We start from the raw sequence: 8,397 nt of genomic DNA on the forward strand, positions 1-8,397 counted from the left end.
CACAGTCCGTAGGGTTTAAAACTGTCCTAGTTGTGTGAAATAAATAAGCTCTTCTTTTCCATACAGTTAAAGTCAATGGCTTAAGGTAAAGTCAAAAATTACTTGGTTAAAAGAAAAAAATGAGTTTTTAGTACTCCATTGACTTGATTAAAAACTGTTCAAACATTGTTTAAAGAAATAGTTCACTCCGAAATGTAGTTTTAAATCCGTATGAATTTCTTTGTTCTGCTGAACACAAGGGAAGAAAGATTGAAATCAGGCTGTTTTGGTCACCATTGACTTCCATAGGAGGTAAAAAAAAGTGAGTACATGACGACTTTCCATTTTTGGGTAACTCTCTTTAAAATTTTATTCAAATTCTAATACTACAGGATTGCCATATGACTTGGTGATTTGGAATATAGTGCAAGAATTTCATGGATTACTTTTATAATGTATTTTAAGGTGTTTTTTGTCCTTTTTTTGAAACTTGTAAGCTATTGGTTAACATCTACTTTCACTTTTTTAGAATAGAATAACTTGGGCAGCCTTCTAAACATCTCGTTTTGTGTTCCACAGAATAACGTAAGCCATACCATACTGGCACAAAATAAGAGAAGAGAACTTGCGTTCTTACATTTTAAGATCCAAACCTTAGGCCTTTTCCGTTTAATGCATGGGGACAGATGGGGGGGCGGAAAAATGTCAACATCTCAGAGCAGCAGGAAAAAATGATGAAAAAGTTAATGATTGTGTCTGTGATTATGTCTGGCTCAAGATTTAGATCTTTTAAGTCGTTTCAAGATATTTCAATTTGACTACATATAAAGTAACTTCCTGCTCCTGCCGGCCGTGTGGCCCGTGAGTAATTTAAACCAATAAATCATCAGCTGTACTGCAACGACCAAAGGCCTCCGATAATTGATTTTTGTATCTTTGGCTATGTTAAACATTTTGGCCCTCTGCGTATTTATTTAGCAATAATTTGATTTCACGACAGAGGCCCCCTTTCCCCCCTTCTTTTTAAGCCCGTTGAATAATTGAAGATTAGCATGAACCTCAAGCCCATCCTCATCTTTGTGGAAAACACATGGCTTCGCTGAGGTTACGCAACCGCTTGCTGAACGTTTATTCTCCAGAACCGTTTGACAAGCTTTATTTTTGGCAAAATGAGATGCATATTTTTTATACTTCTTATTGTTTGTCTTTCCTGACATTATGCAACAAAATACAAGCATGTATGCGTTAGATTAAGACACTTGTGTTGAGCCAACCAAACTTTCATCTGGTCTCTGGTTTGTGTTATTCTGCGGCTTTAGTCGTGGCCAACTAGATTTGTTTAACGCATCGCTCGACCTGTCATGTCTTTTTTAAATAGTGTCTTTATACATTTATAATAACGAGTCGTACCTGTTGTGTATTAGGGGAGAAATATTATGCGGTAGTTGTCTCACACAGTGCCTCCTGCTGACCGTCCAGCGCTTTCGTTGGTCGCTCTTTCTGATGTGTTTATATAGGCAGCGGTGTAAAAACTAAACAAAGCAATACATATTTACATTTTAAGTTGGTAATTCGCCGTATAATAAGCGTTCACCTGCGTTTAGAGTTTATAACGTATCCGAGCGGAGCTTTATTTCTTGTGCGGCCAACAGAGGGAGCCCTAGAGCCGCTGGGATTTTTAGGATAGTTCGGTTTCCAACCACAAGGTGGCGGTATAGGCAAAGTCTAGAAGCTGCTGGTCAACCCACAAAGACCACAAATATTCCCTGTCTATAGAAAGATAACGAAATAATAATAATAATAAAAAAATCTTTTGCTTTTACCTTTACAATTTTAAAATGATAATTCTACCCAATTCTTAATAATGTCCGAATGCTAATAAGAAATACACTACCTTTCAAATGTTTGACATTATATTGAATTGATATTATTAAGACACTGTAGGCTTACCAAGAGCTTTATTTGATTAGAGATGTAGTGAAACAAATATTACAATTAAAAATAACAGTTTAACCTGTCTGTTTTTAGAAGGTTTTATTTCTTCAGTGTCACATTCAGAAAGAATTTCTAGTAAGCTGATTTGCTGCTCAAGATTTTTTATTATTATTATTATCAATGTTGATATCAGTTGTGCTGCTCAAAGTTTTTGTGGAAAGCCATGATTATTTTTTCTAGAATTATTTTAAGAATGAAAAGAACAGAATTATTTGACGTTCGTTTTTTGGGGGAACATTTTAAGTGTTCTTTCTTCACACGCGCACACACACACACACACACACACACACACACACATGCTCTCTTGTCTTCAAAATGAATGCCAAATGGTTTGATATCTTTTTGGTAAATAGCCTTTTAACAGCAACATACGTTTCTAAATGCTTTTTGGGGGAATTGCTTTCATGCTCCACACTATCACCAGTAATTTTGTCAATGACCTGACCTGCCGATCCTTCAGAATCCCTCATTATCTCTCTTTTCCTAGAAGCATACAGCTGTGCTGATGTGTACAAGGAGTCTTTAAAAGTTTTTTTTTCATTATCAACTCTCCTCCATAACGTAAACAACATTTCAAGCAGCTTTGAATCCCAACTGATTGCGATACTTTTCGATGAATGGCTTGTTTTGAGTGTCTCCGTTCAGCCAGTGCCGTCATTCATTTCTCTCTTCCAGGAAAACCCAAGATCCTCACAACTGTCCCCCAACTCAGACTTGTATGTGCTTGCTGAACGACGGCTACTGGAACCTCAGAAGAGCGACGCTAAACCGTAATCCCTGTTATTCTTGCAGTTCATATAAATCTTTTTTGTTTTTCTCCTTTTTGCTGTCCTGAGGTCGGTTTGCCCTCTCTTTTCTCTTCTTTTAACACCTCGACCAACATCTGCACAGCTAAACGAATGCTCGGCTTTCACGATGATGCATTCACTTTTAACCAGAACCACGCTGAACTTGCGTTGCTTTAAGAAATACGAAGGCGTCTGATAGTAGAGGAGTGTTATGAGAGTAGGGAGACGGGTCTGGGACAGCGTGTCCCTAAATGACTGCGCTCTTCAGGTCAACATGTCTCCGTTTAACACAGTTTAAAGGGGCTGTGATCACGCTTGGGTAGATCTTTTGGACGGCCGCTGTCTGTACCGTGCTTTACATTGGCGCGTGATCAAAGGCTGAACCTGTTTCGACCTTCTGTGTTTCAGGGGACATTTACATAGCAGCATTTACAAGCAGATTGAGAGCAGAATTAGCTATTATCTGCTGAGGGGCTTTCAGGGGCGATCCAGGATACAGACGCTGTGTTCTGTGTTGCTCTTCCTGCTTTGAATTTCAGCAGAGCCTTTGGTGGTCTCTGTGTAGTAACAAAACAACGCTTTCCCGTTACAAGAAACCATATAGATGGTATCAGTGGGAACACACGGACAATAACGCCTTAGTTTGATGGAGAAATTGCAGATTAACTCTATCACGTGCCTTACTGAACGTTTCGCCGCAATTTCAAAGAGAAATGTTTACACAGGTTCAATATGCGAAGCGCTAATTTTTATTACGTCGATACAGGTACATATTGCTGCGTTTTTATTGTGTTAAACATCCAGGGACTGTAAACAGAAGTAAACAGAAGCATGTTTTGAGTCAAAAACAAGGTCACTTTAACATGCTTTGCAAATACTTTGTTCATGGCATAATTATGTTAATCTGATATCTGAAGATAATATCAGAAGCACGTACAGACCTGGACAAAAATGATGGTACCCCCTAACTTAATATTTTGTTGCGCAACCTTTGAGGCAATCACTGCAATCAAACGCTTCCTGTAACTGTCAATGAGACTTCTGCACCTCTCAGCGGGTATTTTTGGCCCACTCTCATGAGCAAACTGCTCCAGTTGTGTCCGGTTTGAAGGGTGCCTTTTCCAGACTGCATGTTTCAGCTCCTTCCAAAGATGCTCAATAGGATTGAGGTCAGGGCTCATAGAAGGCCACTTTACAATAGTCCAATTTTTTCCTCTTAGCCATTCTTGGGTGTTTTTAGCGGTGTGTTTTGGGTCATTGTCCTGTTGCAAGACCCATGACCTGCTTTCTGACACTGGCTAGTACATTTCTCTCTAGAATTCCTTGATAGTCTTGAGATTTCATTGTACCCTGCACAGATTCAAGACACCCTGTGCCAGACGCAGCAAAGCAGCCCCAGAACATAACAGAGCCTCCTCCATGTTTCACAGTAGGGACAGTGTTCTTTTCTTGATATGCTTCATTTTTTCGTCTGTGAACATACAGCTGATGTGCCTTGGCAAAAACTTCGATTTTTGTCTCATCTGTCCACAGGACATTCTCCCAGAAGCTTTGTGGCTTGTCAACATGTAGTTTGGCATATTCCAGTCTTGCTTTTTATGATTCGTTTTTTCAACAATGGTGTCCTCCTTGGTCGTCGTCTCCCATGTAGTCCACTTTGGCTCAAACAACGACGGATGGTGCGATCTGACACTGATGTTCCTTGAGCATGAAGTTCACCTTGAATCTCTTTAGAAGTCTTTCTAGGCTCTTTTGTTACCATTCGGATTATCCGTCTCTTAGATTTGTCATCAATTTTCCTCCTGCGGCCACGTCCAGGGAGGTTGGCTACAGTCCCATGGATCTTAAACTTCTGAATAATATGTGCAACTGTAGTCACAGGAACATCTAGTTGCTTGGAGATGGTCTTATAGCCTTTACCTTTAACATGCTTGTCTATAATTTTCTTTCTGATCTCTTGAGACAACTCTTTCCTTTGCTTCCTCTGGTCCATGTCGAGTGTGGTACACACCATATCACCAAACAACACAGTGATTACCTGGAGCCATATATATAGGCCCAATGGCGATTACAAGGTTGTAGACACCTGTGATGCTAATTAGTGGACACACCTTGAATTAACATGTCCCTTTGGTCACATTATTTTCAGTGTTTTCTAGGGGTACCATCATTTTTGTCCATGCCTGTTTCGTGAGTTTATTTTTAAAATAATTCTGTTGAAGCATGGTTGAAAAACAATGTCTGACTTTCATTGGTTAACATTTATAGAATTTTTATTTATTATTACTTTTGTCAGATAACAGTTATTTCTGTGACCATTGTGACTTTTTCTTTCATTGACCAAAGGGTACCAACAATTTTGTCCACGTCTGTATTAGTATGCATTGCATGCATTAGACACTTTTTACTGACTTCTTCACGTGCTCATCAGACTTAAATAAATTGAGCTTGTTCTTGTCACAGAAGTACATTTTTGGACCAATTCTCCTCTCTCCACACAACATTTCCTTAGCAAAAGTTAATCTAGATCTTTGCTTCTTTTTGATTATGAGAGATTTGGTTACTGCAGAGTGGGGTTTCTGTCCAACTTCTCTTAAACATTGAGACACTGTATGTCGAGACAGATCCTTACTCTGTTAATTGCTGAACTGGAAAGCAATTTTTCCACATTCTGTCTTCTCGTGTATGTCTTTCATGGAGGACCTTTCTTTTTGGGGGACAGATTTGGAACTACCAACTACTTTTGATATGACATTTTGATTGTTTTTTTTATTTATTTAAGAGAAGCCTGCCATTTTACAGTAAAAACTGTGCTGCCAGTTAAATAGGGTTTGTAACATAATTAAGGAAATTAGCATTAGGTACCAGATTAACATCAATAATGGCTGGTATCTAAAGTGTTTTTATTTTATTCTGTGCTTTAGAATACAATTAATTTATGAAATATGCTTAAAAAGATATGCTAGAATAGAATTGTAGCTTGTTCTCTAATTTGACTAGAAACCAGAGAGTGGAAATGTAAAGCCAAAACTTCTGTGTTCAGAAAAACGTCTATATAGAGTAATGCTTTGCAAATATCGTCAGAAAAAACGTCTATATAGAGATTACTCTATATAGACGTTTTTTCTGAACACGGAAGTTTTGACTTTACATTTCCACTCTCTGGTTTCTAGTCACATTTACATGTTTTCATAGCTGACAATTTAACATGAAAATGGTCTTAAAAGCATATGACACCAAAGCAATTAGATTTGAAGTTTAGGCTTGCAATCAGTGTTTGGTCATTCATCCAAAATCTCCTCTGATTTTAGGGATTTCTCGTGGATAAGGTTAGGTTTAGGGGATATGGTTAAGACAAAAGTTTTGGATTAAAATGTTCTATGGTCAAGAAAATATGTTGACGCAGGATCACATCAAACTCAGGGTGTGCATAACCCTCAATTAGCGTAGAAAAAACCCTACAAATTGTTATGAGACCCTACAGCCAGGAACGGTAGTATACTGTACACGGTTTTGTACCTTTTGAAAAAGCTTATAAATATGAACATATATAGAAGGTGCTCAGTGTCATTCACACAAACATTAAACACCATCACGGTGAGACTCATTAAACTATGAAATATGCAAGAAATATTATCTAAGAATATATCTAAGAAGTCAAATTCATCAAAATTCTAATTCAAATTTCAAACTAAATTTGAAATGCAGTGCAGGGAATTCTAGGAATGTCATTTTGTTTTTTTCCATGTAAATATTTCAGTATTTAACCGTTTAACAGGTTTTTTACCGTAGCGTTTTTACCGTTTTTTTTTTTATTGTTAAAATCAGGGTTTTTGTGCGTGTCTGTGCGTGCGTTTAGGCTGCAGACTACTTTTTTGAAAGATATTGTGTTTGTCAAATCTTTGTACCGTACAGGAGATGACTCTTCTTTCCGGAAGACAGTCGATCAGCGCTGGAAAAAGCAATTGACAATACCATCTGTTAGAGAGGAAAGTTTCTCAGGAATCTGGTATGTGTTTGTTAAATTCCCGATTAATAGCACACTTTCAGCTGCAGCTGCTGTTTGGTTCAATCACTCTTTCATTCGGTTTTTCTCTTGTTGTTACTCACACATATACAAACAACAATCCGATCCAAGAGCAGTCTACACTTTTTTTTTTTGTGTATTGTTTTCCACACAAATGACTTGCGGCTAGTTTATTTCTGAACAGCTCTAAGAAGTTGAAACAGCTGAATCCTAGTACCACTTAATACAGCAATAAAACATTTGTAGCCATGCTAAACCAATGATTCTTTCCCTCCTCACTAGAGCGTGAAACAGGATTTGTAGCGCTCGCGACTGATTAAAAACAAGTGCACTTCTTTCATTAGTACTTCTCGGTTTTAAAGCCCCCTAAGTAAGCATGTTTAATAGTTTTCCAGTCCAAATGCAGTACATTAACTCAATATGGACCTGACAAATGGTTCAGGAAATCCTCAAGAGTTCAGTTGCTACAACAAAACTGTATTTTTAATCATTTCCTGTAATGTTACAGTAACACTTTCATATAGTCAGAGTGAATAATGAATGTCAGATTTCGCCTGAATGTATTGTTATGGCACTTTGCTATTACAAGGAACACGAGAGCACTTAATAACCGTCTGCAGAAGAAAGGTCTAACGCCACAATATGTTACAACATTTGCAGTGACATCATGCTTTCTTGGGGAAGGAAATGGAGGCTGTCAGATGTTTCAGTGATTAGCGATGCATCCCTCATCTGGCCTGGCCCGTGTGCAGGGGGAAGTTCAGCGCTTTTGCATCACTTTTGCATGGTTGTGCTGGTTTTTAGATGCGTGCGGATGAGGAGGAGATGTATTTTCTCTGATTACTGAGGGGCTGTGAGAGAAGCGGAGCTCCTGAGAGACTGAGTCTCACACACACACACACACACACAGATGCAGCGCTTCAGCACATTACATTGCTGTGCAGTGAAGCAATGAAAGACAAGATCCCTCACAGGCAGGTTTCAGAGCGGCAATTCACTCATCAGTTTAAAAACAGGCGGATTTAAGACGCCCTAAGAGGACAAGAAAAGACGTAATTACGTTGTTTTTTTTTCTTCTTCTTTTTGTTCCCTGTGGTCTTGTATTGTTCTGATTGGCTCATTTCCATATGTAAAGTCCTTGGCAAAATTTTGTTAACAATGCAAACACTGAAGACTTTTTTTTTTCTATATTAAATATTGAAGTGGATCAAAACCTTTCATCAAAGCTGTCCTGAAACCTAAAACCAATATGCGTGCTTGTCTTAGGACAACTTTGAGGAACAGTTTCGCTTATCCACCTTATTAAAACATTTGTAATTTGTCTGTCTTATTTTTATCTGTGCAAAACAGCTTGTTTTGTTTTAAAGTTTACTGCATGTTGTTATACTTGTTATTTCTCTATAGCAGCTAACTAACCAGAAGTCTTGCCCATGATCATGATTTGAAATATCACTCATTTGTGCATGTTCATTTTAATGTTCCGTAGATTAAATGAGTAGTTTTCATAAACATACGAACCCTCTGCGGTTCCCTCATGAACCCTCAACCATCTCTTAAAGACTGCAGGTATTGCTCAGGTAGAGCTCTGCTGCTAGTAGATCCCTGCTG

General features: G+C 38.2%; 1 protein-coding gene across 2 annotated transcripts in view; it reads left to right on the forward strand.

Moving 5' to 3' along the window:
* Positions 1-8,125, forward strand: part of snx19b (sorting nexin 19b) — a 37,440-nt gene extending 29,315 nt beyond the window's left edge. The window contains exons 13-14 of one of the 2 annotated variants that reach the window (XR_006252665.1): positions 2,650-2,744; positions 6,678-8,125. The gene's annotated coding sequence lies outside the window, so the exon portion shown is untranslated. Of the gene's footprint in view, positions 1-2,649; positions 3,757-6,677 lie in introns of those variants that run through there. The other variant, XM_043258984.1, reaches the window with a different exon arrangement.
* The last annotated feature ends 272 nt before the right edge of the window (positions 8,126-8,397 follow it).

This window comes from Puntigrus tetrazona, chromosome 15, assembly GCF_018831695.1.
Source record: "Puntigrus tetrazona isolate hp1 chromosome 15, ASM1883169v1, whole genome shotgun sequence".
Classification (NCBI taxonomy): Eukaryota; Metazoa; Chordata; class Actinopteri; order Cypriniformes; family Cyprinidae; genus Puntigrus; species Puntigrus tetrazona.